Below are 18896 nucleotides of genomic sequence, written 5' to 3'. Positions count from 1 at the left end.
AGAGAAAAAAAGAGTTGAAAGACAACAAACAGTCTCAAAGTTTTCCATTAGCAAATTAGAGGCCATGGCAAACATGTCTATGTGGTAGAAAACTACGACAACAGCTTGAATGTACTATCTCCACGGTGAAACATGGTGACAGCAAGTTCAATCTCTTGGCATTTTTCAATTTAGATACATGTCAGCTTGTCAGCATTGAATACAAGATGGGTAAACAGGAGGAAAATCGCCTTGAGGTTCAAAAGACTTGAGACAGGGAGTAAAGGTTCACCCTACAACAGGGCAATGACAATAAACGTGCAGTCAAAAGTACAATGTTTTATTAAATCCAAGGACGACAAAGGGGTTTAAACTACATACACACATTCACGTGGGATGGCGGTAAGCTATGTTGTAGCCACAGATGCCCTTGGGCAGGCTGCCATTTAATCGACACAACCAAACCCTCTGTCCACCACCAGAAAGCAAAGCGGGTGAAGTGTCCTGCTCAAGGACACAACAACGAACTGACTGAGATGAGCATTTTGAACTGGCAACCCACTGGTTACATGAAGGACCCCTGTCTCCTGAGCCACTGGGAATCTGAGGCTTGGAAATTAATGCTTACAGATATTCAGAATGCAATTTGACTTAGCTTTAGCTGTTTGGAAAAGAAGAACGGGCAAAAAAAAAAAATAATAATAATAATCAGTTTATATGTTCAAAGTTGAAAAGACATGTTTGGAAAATGTTTATTTGCAAAGTACTTCCAGTAGGCATGCTACACTTTTACCTAGAATCCCACTAAAACCAATGGAAACATTAGAAAGGAAGAGGTTTGATTACTTTTACAAAGCTATGTAGAAACACGGTCATTAGCCTGTATGCTCTCTGGCACCAGCAGCCTGTTTCAAGAGCATGCAGTAGGAGACAGTGATGGGTATTTTACAGGAGTCAGCTGGCCAAACAGAAAGGCTAACTCCCCCATTGGGTTTCATTAGAGCTCGTCTTGATGTTAAAGCCTGTTTAATCCACTTTCACAGCCATGCAGAACACAACAAAGCACAAAGCAAAGCGCAGTGTCTATCTTTAGACGGTACACGGGCTCAAACTTTTCCATCTTCAGCTCAATTATTAAAACAACTGCATAAAAAATGTCTCAGCTGGGGAGGCTTTTGGGTTTTTTTATGTTTAAAAAAAATGTTTTGTTGTTTATGTCCACCAAAGCTGACAGAATAAGATGTGTTTTGTTGTTTTTTTTTAAGCTTTGGATCGAAGGCTGTCAATCACCCTCCGCTCAATTAAGTTTCCCATAAACAGCTGTGTTTATGCAGCCTCCCTCTCCCATCTCCTGTTGTTCCTCTGCTGAGCAGACGTGCTGCCGGAGGGTGTGATTACAGTAAAGCCTTATGAGGTGAGTGCTTTCCCTCCATGTCTTTGTCTCCACTTTCTGGGCAGCTACTGTTGTCCCACATTCATGGCGCCTGCTTTGCCTCAGAGACGCAGTGCTGGGAAGACAGAAGCAGACTTGAGCTTGACATTTCAGATGTCTTAGACAGAAAGGCTGCATATTTAATGTGGCTGTTGATGAAGAGGTTTGCGCATGGTTTTATAGGCTACAACTGCAAATAATATCTTGACAGAAGATGATTGATTTTGTTTCTCCTGCTTTTATTGTTTTATTACTGGTGAAAATTGTGCCTTGAGGATGCAATTCAGTCTTTCCTTGCTAATATGAGATGACATTTATCACTCCCTGACCTTTGTGGATTGTCTTAACTTCAGCCACTTATTGGGAGCAATAAAGTAGAAACTTTGCAGCTGTTAATAGCGCAGGTGGTTTGTGTTCACCCCAGGAAATTGTGCATGTCGAGCAAACAACAATTTACACACAGATTAAGACAATGCGAGTCGGTTACAGTTCAAGTGTCGTGCACTGAGCAGGAAATGAAGAAATTAATAAATGTTGCCCTAATAAACAGACCTCATTACAGAAGCAGGTACCACTATTTGCATTTAGTTTGATTATGGATACAAAGTCTGTGTGCACTCCACTGCAAGCCTTGCTTGGACTGATGTGTTTTCACCCCTTTTAGAGTTCCTCCAGGGTTGTCAGTCTTGGCCCGTGTTTATTCCCTTTCTTCCCTCTGACTCTGTAGTTAGTCTTTTTTTGCTTTTACTAACCCGCCTTCGTTATGTGCCACTGGTTTTCTCACACTGCCTCACTCTCTGCTGCTCCCTTGATGAAAGCAAACTCGTTTATGCCCCATGAATGGCAGCTAACAGTGTGTTGCTCTCTGTCTGTTCTCAGAAAGTAAATTGATGACAAGTTGCCTGTCATTGTTTCCAGTGGTGGTCATTTGGGACAAAGAAAGATTGGTTAAAAAAAGTTAGCAGGTGTGATTGTACATCCTGAAGTTGGGGCCACCCATCACGGCTATTTCATGAGAAATGTTTTGTTATCACATGTAAATTCTGGTGTGCTTGTCTCAAGGTTCTGTGCAAACAGACTTTTTTTGTCTGATGTGGGAAATATTTCGTAAAGTTTGTTGTGGAACTATCACTTCTGTCTTTATAAAAGAGAAGGCGGATGTAGTTTTAGTTATTGTGATTGAATGTGTTATTGGTTTGACTTTCAAATTTAAAAGATTGGTTCAGGAAAACAATGTCAAAATAATAAGTCAAAAAGACTTGATTTCTATCAGACAAGGTTTGGTCGATGAGAGAAGTTTAATCCATCGACAGTATAAATAAGTGACAATGATTAGCAAAATGCTATTACTACATCTTAGTGACACGGATACGCATTAATTTTAAGGAAAACATTTTTAAGTATTCACATGAGTGGTCATTTTTCACAAGGGTATCATTGGAAAATGGTAAAGGGACTCAAGGAATCTGTGACTTTATGGGAAGACAAGGTGTCTCTTGGCTATCTGAACTTTAATTTGTTTACAGTAGGAAAGGTCAGTGCAAATCAATGGAATAATATTGAATGATCACTGTTATCCAAAATGATCAGCCTCAACACTTTTACTCGTACGCGGAGAATCCCAAAATGTCATCAATAAATTAATTAGATCACTCAAATACAGACACTGAATACATTTTAATCCTTCTGTAATATTTTGAACTTGGTTTGAAAAAAAAAAAAACCTCCAATCACTATGATCAAAAAAATTTGATTTCAACAATCATAGGGCTATCTTTCCATTGTCAGCATGAGATGATTGCAGATGAACCCAACTAATGCCAAACAAGAGTCTTATCTGAAGCAAAATTGAAAGTGTTTGAAGTCAGATTTCTCCAGCATAAAACAAGATTACGTCCTGCTATATCATTAGGTTCCTGTCAAAACAAATTTTTCTGCAGTTATCATTGCGTAAGGGTTTTTAGGGTTCTGTCATGAAATGTTTTCCACGTTAGATGGGAAAAATATTTGCTGCACCCTTTTTACCTCCATTTGTTTGTTTCTGTCAAACTCCCACTCGCTTTTGTAATACAGTTCATCAAGCATGTCTCAACCAAGGCAAATTGCATGGCGGGCCCTGGGCATGAAAGCATATCCTTATGAAATCACATTTTAAGTTGTTGCAGACACAGGTATGTGGTGGAAACCTAACAAATGATTGTATCATTTCAACTTTCTTCTGTCTTTGTTTCATACACCATTTATGCTTGCAATGCAGTGAAGAAAGAAAAGACAATGGTGTGGGTAATGATCAGAGCATATCGACACGTCAGAAAATGTTAAATTTTTATTAGGCAATAAAAAGTCATTTTCAGAAACAACAGTATATTTATTGTATTGCAATCTCCACATACAAAGCAATATCCTGAGGTGGTTTGTAAATGGTCATATTCAGACCAACATATCATTAGACAACTCTTTGTTAGTGTAGCTGCACCCCTAGCAAGAGATGTTTAAAAGTACTTTCCAACACCATGTCACATCTTAAGTCTTTGAGGGGCAAATCCAAGTCAAGCCTCGGGTTTCTAATGACTCTAATCACCTGTAACCTTGTATTTTCTATGGGTTAGTTATTAAAACCTACTGTTTCTCTTTAGATCTAAATTATTACCTGGCGACTGCATAACTCTCTCAAGATAGTCACATTTGTTATTTTTAATAATTAATTATCCACCCTACAAAAGCTGCTAAAGGCTGCTTTATGCTATTTTGAAAATGTTTCACCGCAAAGCATTTGTGTTTAGGTCTCCCAAATGGCTAGCAAAGTCACAGGGACTTTGTTGTTTCAAACATGAACAAATAACCAAGAGAAATACAGTGTTTCTTTCAATATGAACACAAGCAGGCTGCTTATGTGCAGAACTAAGTGCGTAATGCACATCCGTTGCACATCTTCAAATAGTGACACCAAACCAGAGAGAAAGACAATTCCCAGCGATCACTAAACTTTTGTGGAGATACAGGGGAGAAAGAAAGGTTGCCTGAACCACAATATTTTGTCGGCACAGATATCTTTCAACAGCAACAAGGTACACTGCACTTAACTGAGGTACTCACCTGAAACAAGGTCAAGCTGAATTGTCACCGGCATGAGAGAAAACTCTGCAAAATGTCCAAACCCAGCTGCCTGCAGCCTTCAACCACTTCAACACTGTGTACATAATTTGAGATGTGACAATACACTCATATTGTTTTGACAGAGCAAATAGATGTGTTTTCATGATGTATTCAAGTACATCTAATACAGTGGATTGTCCAAATATCAAAGCAGCTCAAAACTGATATGAACCTTTTTTTATCCATTAGTGGCTGCACAGTCCTATTTAAAATTTTGGCAGTAAAACTACCGAGGAAGGACATCGGAGCTCCTAAGAAAAAACACGGCTCTAAAAATTAAACTCACTCATCATTGCATAATCTCCTCTGTAAACTAGTTAGTTCAGTAGGAAAGATTTATGCTTCTAATCAGGATGCAGTGTGGTCATTTAACGGTACTTAAATGTTTTTTGTATTTATTTATGCTCTCTTTGTCAGTCAGTGAGAGCTCAATAGCAAAAGTAACAATCCAGTCTTGCTCTCAGTTTGAATAGTTTACAGAAGTGGTCAATCTGAGTTTGTTATCATGACAAGTCACAAATGTAATGATCTTAATCTGTTTTCCTCTTATAGATGACAGGTGTGCAAATGCAAATTCCTATCTTGACATCTTTTCTCTGTGTATGTCTAACTAAGTACTGATCCAGACATCCTCAATTGAAAGAACCTCTAACATGTCAAAAAAAACAAACAAAAATGAAGCCAATAATATGGAAGAACAAAGCAGTGACAGGAAACAACATCTCAAAATAGTGGGATGTGTCTGTTCTGCATTCTTGTGTATTATTAATGTTTCATTTTCTCTAAATATAACTTTGTTTCTCACTGACTGTATCGGTTCCAAAGTCACATTTTTGTTACTTTGTCTCAGTTTATTTCATGTAACATTTGTCTCACAAATGTGACATGATCCAATATTTCCTAATGTTGCAATGTTGCCTGTATGAAGGCCAACTTGTTGACAAGTTGAATACATTCATTTAATCTCGTGGTCACATTTGCTTTACACAGTGAAAGACAATTTGTTTTTATCTAACACCTGTTACGCCATTAAACAAAGTGAGCGATCCGATTCTGAAGAACTAATTAAAAACTCCTTGAGGAGCAGTATGTAGCACAACAGAGACTGAATGCTCTAATGACGTGATTGTAATTGTGGATCAAGAACAAGGACACTCGTAAAGCTCCCTCACAATGCGGTGCAGTTTTCGAAGGATGAGCAGGAACATTTTTAGAGGGATTTGAAATTGCTGATAGGAACCTCTGCCAACCTGTTTCAGCTATGTGGAGCAGTTGCCAGCTGCACTTAATAAGGTCTTAGAAGATTTGGCAGTGATTCTTTTTTGCAGAAATTCAGCATAGAACATGCTGAATTTCTGTGATTTTGTGGTTTAAAGTCCTACTCTGTAGCATTTCATTTAAGGGGTTAATAGCAACTTTTTCTGCCTTGTTACATCAATATTTAGCTGAAATTGTACACATTAGTGCTTATATGCCTTTTAGGAAAAGCATCTGTTCTTTTTTGTCCCTGAACGGCAAAATTAACCGCAAGACCAGATGTTTCACTCATGCTTTGGGGATCAATTATTGCTCTTTAATATTACAGTTAACATGTAAACTTCATATAAACTACTTACACTGTTGTTTTATTGTAGCCATTTGCCTAATTAATTCATCTCAGGTTGGGTTGTTCTACTCCTGTACTTGATGAGGCTTGAAGTTTTCCTTTTGTGTAGCTTAATGATTGTCACAGCAATATCAGCTTCCCACCAGACAACAAAGTCGGAGCAGTGGTTTCAAAGCAAACTGAAATAAGCCACTTTGCTGCTTAATGTTTCTTAATGAAGCAGGTGGGAGCAAGGCAATTTGTGAGAGCAACTGGTTCAACATCTGGCTTCAAGTATTCATCTTCATTTTGTTTGACTGACATTTAAGAAAGGAACAGTGAGTTTTGGAACTTATGCCAGATTTGGGCAAGATAGAGCAAACCCCTCTGGCTAAACTATGGGGAGTAAAAATGAATCTAAGCCAGCTCGAGCCTCAGCCTTCAGGCACATGACATTTGCAAGAGTCTGAAGCAACCCAAGGGGGTGGAAATAATTTTGCTCCACTTTTTTGTTTTGTCAGACTGTGCCTAAAGAGGTGTCTGGGTCAATATTTTGTCAACTTGAACGGCATGGTTGGTTACTCGTATTGGATGAGTGGAAAACAGAGAGCAAAATTAGACAAAAGGAACACAGATGTGGACAATGCTTCTTTTGGGCTTTTAAAGTGTCTTTTTTCAGAATTGCAACAAGAAAACATCTGATCACAATCTGGAGGAGTAAGAGATGGTGTCTTGGTTTGTTAAAAAAATTATTGCTCTTTGCTTTAATCATTTGAAAGACATCTGTATATTCTGTATGTTTACCTATTCCTTCTGGCAGCAAACTAAGGACTGGATCAGATATTGATAATAATCAGCCATATTATTATAACATTGATATATTCTAACTGGTATGCATTTGAACTTAGACTTCAATGTGTTTCATTGGATTCTTAAGTATAGACCAAAACAAAGTGAAGTGAAATTAAAATAATGCATGTTTTTCAAAAATGTACTGTATGAAGCAACAGTACTTTCCTTGACTTTCTATCAAGCTCTCACACAAAGGCCATCTTTATATATGGTACAGATAATATTGGCCATGTTAACTGGTTTTGCCACCTGAGCTGTGAATCGCTGCAGCTCCTTCAGAGTTAACATGACCCACCTGGCTTCTGTCTAGGTCGGTTTGCATTGTACCATGGTGTTTTTATTTGCAGATCCTGGATTGAATGGTGTCCTATCACTTGTCAAAAGCTATTCATTTCGATTGAACCTCTTCACAAAATTACCTCTGGTCTTGCTGGTGCTTTCAGTTTATGTTTTTTTTTTGTTTGTTTGTTTGTTTTTTGCTATTGCTCTATCACATAAAATCTGACTGAAAAACGGAAAAGTTTGTGGTTGTCATTTGAGAACATTTTTAAAAAGCTTGCAAGACTTGAAGGCCCTGGAGCTTTCAAAAAAATTCTTACTTATTTTCAGATTATTTAAATAGACCAACTACAGAATACTGGCAGAAATGTCAATGAAGGAAATTAACACCATGCTCAATGGTGTCAGAAAAAATGACAGCTGAAATGAAAGTTTGCTTTCAATTCAGGCTCTTGTGAATTGTAAATGAAAAGGTCAGTTTTTGAAGTTTTTTTTACATTGGCCTCAAAGTTATGAACCTGTTACTGACTGAACCTGAGGATGTTTTTCAGGAGGAGTAATGGAGAATATTCTTGGGGAGAGATGAGCTAACCAACAACACACCTACATTGTGGCTGATTTGCCTTGCACTCTACATGCCAGCTTGACAACAAGCTACCACGGAGAAAACGAGTCGTCTTAACCACAGCAACAAAAGGCAGTCACAGTGCAGCGTAATTAACAACTCTTAAACCTGTAATTAGGAAAAGAGAAATTAAATAATTGCATTCAGATCCACTGTTTTCATTCAGTCTCTGGAATTACATTCCTTTCACTTATTAAGAGACTGCCAGATTGATGCACCTGCTGTTTTCGAACCTCTCAGTTTTTTCGTGGATTGAATTGTGCAAACCTTTAATACATCTCAGAGGATTACCTCCTCCTAACTGAGAGATAAGACTGAAGATCACTGTAGGAATTTGAGTAACTTGGCACAATATGAAAGCTTTGTTGGAGAATTACAATGACATGAGTCGGTGAGGTCCTTTTTAGAACGAGTCTTCATTTGTCTGTTTGTCCAAACTTGATTAAAATCTATCCCCAAGAATGTTACTGGACATGTAGATGTAGAGTGCTGAGAGACAAAGAGACAGTGAGAGAAAAAGAGAGAGAAAGACTGAGAGAGAGAGAGACAGAGAGATGGGATGGAAATGCCTGGCATTTCTCCACACACAGGTTTTTGGCATGGCTAATGTTAGAAAGACTGTTTATTGGCTTCATACCGTCTGTGTTTCAATGAAATGTAATCATAACCCGAGTTTGGCTTATTAATTGCATATACAGGCACCACAAAGAGGTTACTGGGTCTTATTATTTATTAATATTTACTCAACTAATACAATGATGTAAACATAAAAATACAATGGTAAAATCTGCTTGATTTATTTCTTTAGATTCTTGGCATGTGCTTAGTGAAGATCTGTCCAAATGAAAACAGCAAAAATGAAAGATGTAGGACTTGATGGACTTTTGCTGTTCTGCTGTGGCAGCACTGGCAGGAGACTAAAAAAAGCAAGGTGCCATCTTAGTTGGTCGTTTGGGGTTTCTGCGGCTTCAAATAAACCTGCTCACTGAGAAGGTTCAAATACGTATTTGGATCTGTGTTTGTGTCGAGGGGGAGGCACAAAGCATTGTTAACATTTCTTGCCATTAATTTGTGTCAGCACAACTGCTCTATTGAACTCTCAGAACTTTTTATGATCTTTGAATCGCTTTATCATTATAGCAGTGATTGATTTTATGTATTACTGCAGTGGGCACAAATTTTATATGAAATTGTTTTTGCATTTTATTTCAAAGCTGGGTTAAAGAAGATGTATTCAGCAGGGAAAAATGTCAAACAAAACCAAGGCAGCTACAAACAGACATGTTCTAGGTAGATCTTGTGGTTAAATATTTCTGTACTTGCTTTGCCTTGCTTTTTGAGGATTTTAAGTCAGTTTGCATTTATATTTCTCCTTGTACTTACAGTTCACAATAAAACTGCTTAATTTTTTGGGGGGTAAACCCTTTTTAATCCTCTGAAATTTCTCCTTGGCACCTTTTTGTGTTCTGCCCTTGTTGTCCAGGCCTCTCTCACTGCTATGTTTCAGCCAGATTAGCCCCGTAAAGCTCTTTAATGTAATCTTGTTACATTTCATTTTTACCAGAGTTTATAATTGACCGCCTAATATTTCTGATGCCTCTTTTATTACAGGAGTCAGATCCCATTTAATCCTCAGCTTGGTGAGAACCACCAGGGGTGAGGAGTGACCTTGTGACCTACCTCTGCTTATTATTTGGACACCGAGAATCAGGATTCAATGTGATGTAATAAGTTGACAACAATCAACTACTCTTTTGAGAACAAAAGTGTGTGAGTCAGTTCCCTGGTTCAGTAATTACCTCTTTTATTGTGTCTTGGGTTTGGCAGCAGGTTTAAGCAAAACACTTTGCTCTCCATATATCATAATCAGGATGTGGCAGAAGTTATTTATACTGTTCTCAATCCACTGTTTGGACTTCTTAATTTGGTGGTTAGTTCCCAAAGACTATCTTACGCTAATGTCGAGAAACGTAATCACATTAGTGCCAGGTCCATGTGTTTTAATTGCTAGTGGCTCGATGGAGTTAGGGTTCAGACCATTTGGCTGTTGCAATGAAATACTTCAGCAGTGACCAGAAACATTAACAAGGCAAGCAGACAAAGGAGAGGAGGAGACTGCAGACAGTTTAAATTCTTCAACTTGTAATCGTCTGATTCACTCTTTGGTGTTTAGGCCAGTGTTTAATTTTCCTTCTGCTGAATGTGTCTGAAAGCAGTTGAAAAGGGAAATGAAACATCTGTCAAAGGCTTAAGGGTAGCTAATTCAAAATACAGGTACAGCAGCTTAAATTAGAAGTATTAAACAATAACTTTATTTAGGAAATTTTATTCTGAAAGTAAAACTCATTTATCATGACATTTATTGGACACTGACTGAAGCGGTGTTTCCATTTGTCAGCTGTTTTCTTTTTGACTGAGTGGGCTTTGAAATTAAATTTCAGTTTTGACTCTTATTTGACTTTTTTTTTCTTTTTTAACAAAAAAACATCACTTCCGGTTTTCATAAGATATAAGCCAAACCTCCTGAAAATATATAAAATATGCCACATCACCTTGTGGGTCATAACACTGAGAGTGTGGCATTTTAAACTGCATTAGTGAAATAAATTAACTTTAACCTGTTTTAATTTATCTTCTTTGCGCAGTGTCAAAAATGTGTGTGCAAAATCTAAATTCCCTATATGAAAATATTTCCTGTTGGTCTTATTTACACAATATTTTGACAATATTCTACATTAATGAGAATATTTTATATCAAGAAAGATAATCCTTACCAATGTTTGAAATGAATTAGGTCTCAAGTTGTTATAATTTGTTGGACATTATTACAGCTTGATGTGCTTCATCATGCAAACTCGCTATCTTCACGCAATGTAACTTCCCTGTAAAACAGGACTAACCTGTGGGAGTGCTGGAGCAACACAGAATCATCCTAATTCTTTCAACTGCAGGTTTGCTGACTGTAATAACACTACAATAGCGTTTTAAAAGAACCTAAATAAACAAAGCTGTTGACCGTGTGTTTTGCAGACTGGGAGCTTTCCAGAATCACTTTCTTTCTTGGTGAAATGCTTTGACTCACCAAGGACAAAGTAAAATGAAAGAATGTTGTTCAGTTTTCATCCAGGGGAGGCATTATTTCTCTGGAGCATTTTTCCCTGTTATGTTTAAAACTTAACTTCTGCCAAAAAGAGCACATTGTTCACAATATTTTTCACACCATTCCAGCTGCAATAACTCTTCACTTTGAAGGAAAAAGCTTCTCTTTATGTTGCTGCAGATTTGCTGTTTTAAATAGTTTCCCCAAAACTATACAGTAGACTCAAGTTAATTGTCCCACATTTTTTCTGAGTGTCAATATGTGGACATGATTTAAATGGATTGGTAACATGGTTATTTTATTTACAGGAATTATTTTTACACTCTTAATATTATTATTTCATTTTATCCTTCAGAGGCTCACATCTCTGAAGTAAAACAATTGTAATCCATGTTTTTAACTCTTTCAGTCAAATAAAAAAATCATTCATATATTTGGATTTACTAGATTTTTATTTTATTTTTTTAATTCAGCAGCACACACGCTAAGATTTCTTTTCACTTCTAATTTGTCTTTCTGGCAGGCCGCAAATTGATTAGCTCCCTGCTCAACCCCTCTTAGGCCCATTAACAGAGCCTCGTCGTGATTATCTGGACCATTTTCACATTCGCTGCAATCACTCAGTGGAGGTGACAGGACGTGGCTCAACTTTACACTGCACTTGTCTAAACACTGAGGTCATTCAATCTTTGCTTATGTTTCATCCATCAGTGAGACAGATGCTGCTCGCTGTGCATTCAGACAACCACAAGACTGGCTGTAAGAATAATACCATAAAGTTGCAAGGTTACTACTGTAAGGTTGAAAAAATGCATTCATGAATTATTTTTAACATTATTGTGTCTAGCAATAATCTTGCTTAACATTAGCTGTTGAACATCAACAGATGAGATGCAATGACTTTAGCAATTTATTTGGAATACTTCAAAACATTTTATTGTTGTTGTTTTAACAGAGTAGATGTTTTGCAAATCTTAAGCTCATCTTAAGAACATGTTTTCAGTGTAGAAACATCCGGTTTTGATGCATGTCTACTTCTATGCATTCCAAATACTCTCAATTTGGGTTTCCATGAAAGAAAAAAATGCTGAATATTTTTTTCTTGTAGAAGTTGCTTGGATGAGTCCTAATAGGAACTAACTGTTTCAAATAATTTGCATTTTGCAGTCAGAAGCTGCAGTTCAGTGACCCATGCAGTCTAAACCCGTCTTCTCATATGTGATTCCAATAATTCAAAAAGGGAAAAAAAAAAAGAAAAAAAAAGATACCGGTACTTCCATTGGCTGAGAAAATTATAAAATATTCACAGCTGGGTGTAACTCGTCAAAGTAGTACACTCAGGAAAGAGATCAAAATAAGTATAATAAGGAAAAACATAAAACAAAGTTTACAGAAATTATATGAACTCACCAGGAAGCTGACACTGTGAGAAAATTGCTCATTGGTTAAAACAACAGTCTAGCAAACCCAAACCACAGTTCTTTATGAAATACACTCGGGTTATGCCATTAAAGTGTTTGTGACATCTATCTACTGAAACAGCTCCAGGGGATGTATGCAGTAGTGATGTAAAAGCAAACAGTCACCAACTCACTATTTGATCTCAGATTAAACTCATAACATAAAGGCACAACAGTTGGAACAAAATAAATGATTTTTCACTGTGAACAGGAGGCTGCTTCTACTCAACTCTGCTGAAAATAAATGCAGGAGTTGAACTTTATTTTAATCGACATGTCTTTGAGTTGTTAGTTTACATTTTTTTGTCTCCCTTTTGGTGTTGATTTTGAAGGCACTACAAATCAAACCTTTAAATAGTTAAATCAAAGGTTTGATTAAATGTCAAACTGTATTTTTGTAAATAAAAACTTGCGGAAAAGTGAAATAATAAAAAAACCCCAATAGAATAGGAATTGCTTACCAAAACACTAGCCATTCATAAATCATAAACTTGCCTAAACTAGGAACCAAGTTCAAGGAGTTGAAGAAAAGCTGTTATTATTAGAATTATTTTGTGGACAGTGTAAAGCATATAGCATCATCTATGATTGGCAATACCCACAATAACATTTTTTTATTACCCACTTATAGGTAGGACGCAGTTAGTGACAGATCGCTGTTGTGATGGTCTTTCATTTTACAAAGGGAAGACCATCCTTCTGTAAACAGCTAGATTAGAGTTTCTTTGTCTACCCAGCAACAGAGCTGGATGAGTTCTGATTGGTGGCTTGGCTTCCACCTAGTAAAAGATCAATTTCAACACTTATTGAGTGGTTAATTTCAGTTTAAGTATTTCTATAGATAATAATGAGATACATATAATTTTGATAAAAATACAACATTTATATTTGCATTATCATCAATTTGATAAAAAAAAAAAAAAGATTCTTCCTTTTTTCTACCAGGTACCCAAAGCGTTAAGGAAGACGACTGATGTCTTCATTAATGTTTTTTACGGCCTATCCACACAAAAAGGCAACATAAGAACTCATTTTATTCTTATTTATAAATAAGAGTCTTTCATTCGGTCAGCTGAGGCTCTAAAGTTATTGAATCATTTTGATGAAAAACACTATCATATTTTTAGTATTGGGGGAATATTGTTAGATTCCAATTCACTAGTGACACCAAGCTGGTCTTAAGTAAACATTTATATTAACGAAAGATCCTATCATCTTTGATAACTTTTGTATATAATAATGACTGTCACATGCCTTTTGATTAGTGTCAGAAAAGGCTTTGAAACATAAGAGGAGCAGATGATTTGTGAACTTCAGCAGCAATGTCCTTTGAATAAACCACAGAAAAAAAAAAAAAAACTTTCATTTGTGAATCTGTTATGCTCGGCTGGATTTTGTGTTTTAGGGAATCCGTTGACAGGAGAATAACGAGTTTGTTTTCTTGTACAGGTGGAAAATCTGCTGTATGATTTGTTTGCATGAAGTTCTGAACTACAGACGATTTCCTCGTCTGTAGCACACTCTATGCCACATCATGAGTCAAAGCTCCCAGTCTCTTAATGGAATATGCATGTACACCAGGCTCTGCAATTGTGCAATTTTCTCAACATTAATCCCTCGCTGGAGAATTATTTTGGACATGCTCACTCAAAATTTTATGAAGCTCTTTTCAGCATCAAACATCCTGAGGACTGTGCACCCTTTTTTCTATTATTATTATTATTTTATTTATTTTTTTACAGTTTTACTTCATCTTGGACCTACAAACATATGGCAAGGTTGAACTGCAGCAGTGGCTCAAGTGACCTGCCTTAATGAGAGGAAAATGGAAAATTCTTGTAGCCTCAAGCGTAGGGTTCCATATATCTCATTTATAATGAATAATTAGGAGCGTTGGAGTTTTCTGGTTTTCAGACTTGTCAGAGGATGAATCTAACCAGAACATTTTTTTTTTAAATCCTGTGGTTTTTGCAGCTTTTACTTTTTTTCCCATCTGCCTGGGTGTTTGAATATTCCTTAATGGACGAAGAAATACCACGGTTTGGCGCTGGATATGTGTATAAATCCATTTTGCTCCATCGCCGACTCGCTGTTTGCTTACACTTGGCGTAATGAATCATTAATTCACCGCTGTCACTTTGCAGCCCGCAGTCACTATGAGCAGAATTACCTCCCAATTCAGCAGAGAGGAGAGGCATCACAGATATGAAGGATCTCAAACCACTTTGCATTTTGTTTCGGTCCATACTGGAACCCAGGGATCTGTTTATGAGTTGAACTGATGAAGCTGTTACACCACTCTGGCTGCTGCGAGTTGTTTTGATCACGTTTCACACTTTTGCAATCCTATTGTCTTTTATTATTCTGCAACCTCCTGCTGATTTTGTTTACTTTTTTGTTTTTAGATCAAGTATTCATCTAATCTGAGTTTCAGTACTTTAAGAAATTATTTTTTTAGCCGGTAGGAGAGAAAATTTTTATTAAAGAACATGGTGATGGTATGGTTGAAGTAATGCAGCTGAGAGCAATGTACAGTTGCTAAATGTTGAGTTTTTTGAAGTTACATTTGTAAATCACTGTTACATATTCAAAAGCAGCCACTTGGGAATATAGATAAATTACTTTAGAACCGATGAAACAACTTGAAGTCTCAAATAATTCAGCTAACTTCTTATTTTAACCCAGTTAAAAATTTTATGCACATAAATGTTCACATTTATGTGCAGTTTCCTGTATTTTCATGAAGAAAGTATCCTGCACAAACATGGAGTGAAATAAATTTCTGCTTGAAAGACACTCCTTGTAATCCTGTTAAACACCAAAGGAATGCTCCCAGCTCGCTGCTAATGGTTTAAAAAAATATTGTGTTTTGAAGACCCTCGTGCTATTCTCTTTTAGTTTAGGGTTATGCATTTAATATTGCTTTCATTGTCCGACATGTTTTTAAAACTGAGAAAGTTTCTGTTGAGGATTAAAAAAAAATTAACACATGAATGAAATGAACACGTTTGTTCTTAAAGCTGCAGTAACTTTTATAAAACATAAGAAAAATATGAGATAATCTGCTCCTCTGCCTTCTCCCTGTGGTCCTGTTGGCATCTGCAGAAATGAGAGATGGCTCTCTTTGGTCAGACATAACCAATGAGAGCCACCAGGAGGTCTTAGATGTGCTAAGACCTCCTGGTGGCTCTGATTTGCTCAGTGATGTAAAAGGGAAGGTAAAGCAAATGTCTAAACCTCTGGTGGACAGTAGTTGTGAAAGAATCTGTCAAGGGAATCAATACAGCTTCACCAATTCCTGTTAGAGATGAACCATGTAGGCTTTTGCTGTTGTATGTTATTGAGATTTTTTTTTGCCTAAGAACTATAATGCATAAAAATCAATAAAAAAATATCTAGGTTTGATGGAGCAAATAGGACGTTTACAACAGAATATCGAGTTGTAAGTTTGTTTCCATTTATGCACGTTTACTCCTGACCTTTAATTGTTTTGTGTTGTAGTTGAAAATAGTGCATTATGGTTCTGCTGTTTAATGTGTTTATGCACCTCTTGGTTTCTCTGCAGTCTTTGAAAAAAAAAATAAAAATAAAAAAATAATAATAATAATAATTTAATTTTTCTTGTTCTTTCTGCCCTCTGCGAGTCACAGCAGATCAAGGGGAAATGTGTTTACTTACAGTCTTTGAGCCACCTAATAGTTTTGTCTCCTGAAACATTCAGTGTACGTGCAATGAATAACAATTTATGTACTTTATGCATGCTTATTGGTAACTACTTTGAGCCAGTATATCACTTCTATTTAATTTATTTATTTATTTTATTTTATCTGTGTCTCTCCTGAAACTCCGGTGTTATTGAAGTTGTGTTCAAAGTGTTTCTGATCAATTTTTTTTATCTGATCAAGTTGTTTTTCTCTTCTCACTTTGGCTCCTCTGTCTGTTGTAGTTTACTTGTCTGTATACTCTGCCAGTGGGAAGCCCTTGATTTGCCTGTAAGTGTTTAGATCCTACTGTTTGCAAAGTATCAAAAGGTCAAACTACACAAATAACTTGGCAAAAACCAAACAAAACACCCAGGATGTTTTTCCCATTGTTATACTAGCAAACGTATTAATCTTTCTAAGTAGATTCTTAGAAATGACAAACATTTTAGGATAATTCATATGTTTAATAATTTTCAATTATAAAAATTCCCCACAAGTCTAGTCAATGTATATTTTTGTTGAGACATCCAGTCATATTCTTTGACTATGTATAACCATGGGATACATTTAAAAATTGCAATTTTTTTTTTTTGGAAGATTTTGTTGATGTCACAAATCTTTTAGGGACTACAACATAAAGACTAGAAATTGCTTTTCCCTGATGAATGACCGTCTTTATGTGAAGACTGAGAATATTTCTGAGTTGGCACAGGAACTCTGACAGTGCAGTAGGATTCGTCTGCGTATGGATAACTCTTTTTGCGCCTTTCGGGACACGGCAATAAAACCCTGTTTCTCCTAGCTAAATAGAAATGGAAAGAGGCGCTGTGTTTGGGAGACAGTGTTCTCCCATTTCTGATGACCGATGGTAGGAGAGAGATGAAAGATCCCAATGTAAAAAGCCGTACCTCTACTTCTTTCCTCCCTTCTTCCTCCCCTCTCCTCCTCTCTGCCTCCTCACCTAGCCGCTGTTCATCTTTTGAGTGTCATCAAAGAATGCAAGGGAAGGAGGGAGGGGGTCTCCCAGTCCAGTTTATGTCACAGCAAATAAATGCAGCCTCATCTACCTTCCTTTTCTCCAGTCTATGTGCATTTCTCTAATTCACCTTTTCTTTCTACTGGGATATTTTACCAAGGGAACCAACAGAATAACAACAAAGACAAGGTTGGCTGAAAAAGGGGCTTTATTGTTGCTGAACTATTTTAGGTGTTGTTGTTATTGCGATGATGAAACCTTGAGTTACAGCTGGACTAAATACGCTCAGGTATATTTCTTAATGTGCAGCCAGGATGCAGATGATTTAATAAGCAAGCTGTCCTCAAATATAAATATGGTTTAATGATAAGAAAATTATTGTCATACTTGTTTTTACACCAGTATTGCGTTGCACTTCAGAATCCCATATAAAAACATGAATGATATAAAGTCTGTACAACTGTTAATATGATGGAAAATTATGGAATTATAAATTAGTGTCAATTACAGCAAGTAATCCAGATTTGAGGCAGCAAACAGACGTAGACTATTACATTACCGGCACCATGTTTGACTGTCACTGTGTTGTTCTATTTCTGGATTTCCTAGTCAGATGTCATTGGACATATGCCTTGAAAAAGGTTCCACATTAGTTTTCTCAGTCCACAGAATATTCTACTGAGCATATTGGTGATTATCAAGATGTTTTCTGGCTAATGTGGGATGGGCCTTCGTGTTCATTTTGGTCAGCAGTGCAAAAAAACAAAATCTTACCAAGTATTTTTGTTCTAGTTTCTAGCGCAGATATCTCAGTTCACTTGAGATAATACAAAAATAACTTAGAAGTATCCGTCAAGCAAGATATTGGAGTTTGTATTAAGTGAAAAAGTATTAAATCTATTGGGATTTTCCGATGTTGAACTGTCAATGGAATTAACACTTTTTCCATCAATTGTAATGACTTATTTACTTAAAACAATCTCTTGTTTAAATGTTACTTGTCAGTTGATTGTGCCTTATTTTAAGACCACCACAATATTTTCACCAGAAACCAGACCAAAAATACTTTATAAGATCTTGTGTTTATACATTTTTTATTGTTACATCATGAACCCTGAACTTACTTGGTCTCACTGAGGTCTACAGTGTTGTGGATTTTGTTTTGGGCTCTTGTCTGGATGAGTCTGCTTTGCTCTTGGAGATACTTGGGTCAAAATCTTTCATATTTCCTCCATTTGTGGATTTTGCATTTCACTGTAGCAAAACTCATCGATTGTGGTCAGTCTTGCATGTAGCTATTGGATTTGACCTAAGCTTTTCAAAGACTATTGTTAATCATGTCTCATTGTCCATCCACCCATCCATCCATCCATCCATCCATCCATCCATCCATCCATCATCCATCCATCCATCCATCCATCCATCCATCCATCCATCCATCCATCCATCCATCCATCCATCCATCCATCCATCCATCCATCCATCATCCATCCATCCATCCATCCATCCATCCATCCATCCATCCATCCATGCTTCCGTCCTTCCTTCTTTCCTTCCTTCCTTCCTGTTCACACCTCAGTGCCTCACTCCTCTTCTTACGCAGTCGGTTCACTCAGACCATCTCTAATTGAGTTTTGGACAGCCAGCCAAGCCTCAAATGCTCCGTGTGAGATAAAAGAAATTTTGCATTACAACATCAAAGTGGTGCCTTCCCCCTCACACACATCCTCACACTATTTCTCTACCAC

The 18896-nt window shown here is 36.9% G+C and overlaps 1 protein-coding gene across 2 annotated transcripts in view; it reads left to right on the top strand.

Annotated features, from left to right (window-relative positions):
- Positions 1-18896, top strand: part of chrm3a (cholinergic receptor, muscarinic 3a) — a 106292-nt gene that overhangs the window by 2597 nt on the left and 84799 nt on the right. The window contains exon 1 of one of the 2 annotated variants that reach the window (XM_055029928.1): positions 1296-1393. The exons of the other annotated variant lie outside the window; for it this stretch is intronic. The gene's annotated coding sequence lies outside the window, so the exon portion shown is untranslated. Of the gene's footprint in view, positions 1-1295; positions 1394-18896 lie in introns of those variants that run through there. 2 annotated transcript variants of the gene reach the window in all.

This window comes from Poeciliopsis prolifica, unplaced genomic scaffold (genome assembly GCF_027474105.1).
Source record: "Poeciliopsis prolifica strain line A6 unplaced genomic scaffold, Auburn_PproV2 SCAFFOLD005, whole genome shotgun sequence".
Classification (NCBI taxonomy): domain Eukaryota; kingdom Metazoa; phylum Chordata; class Actinopteri; order Cyprinodontiformes; family Poeciliidae; genus Poeciliopsis; species Poeciliopsis prolifica.
Note: the sequence above shows the minus strand (reverse complement) of the source record. Positions and strands in the feature narration are given on the sequence as shown.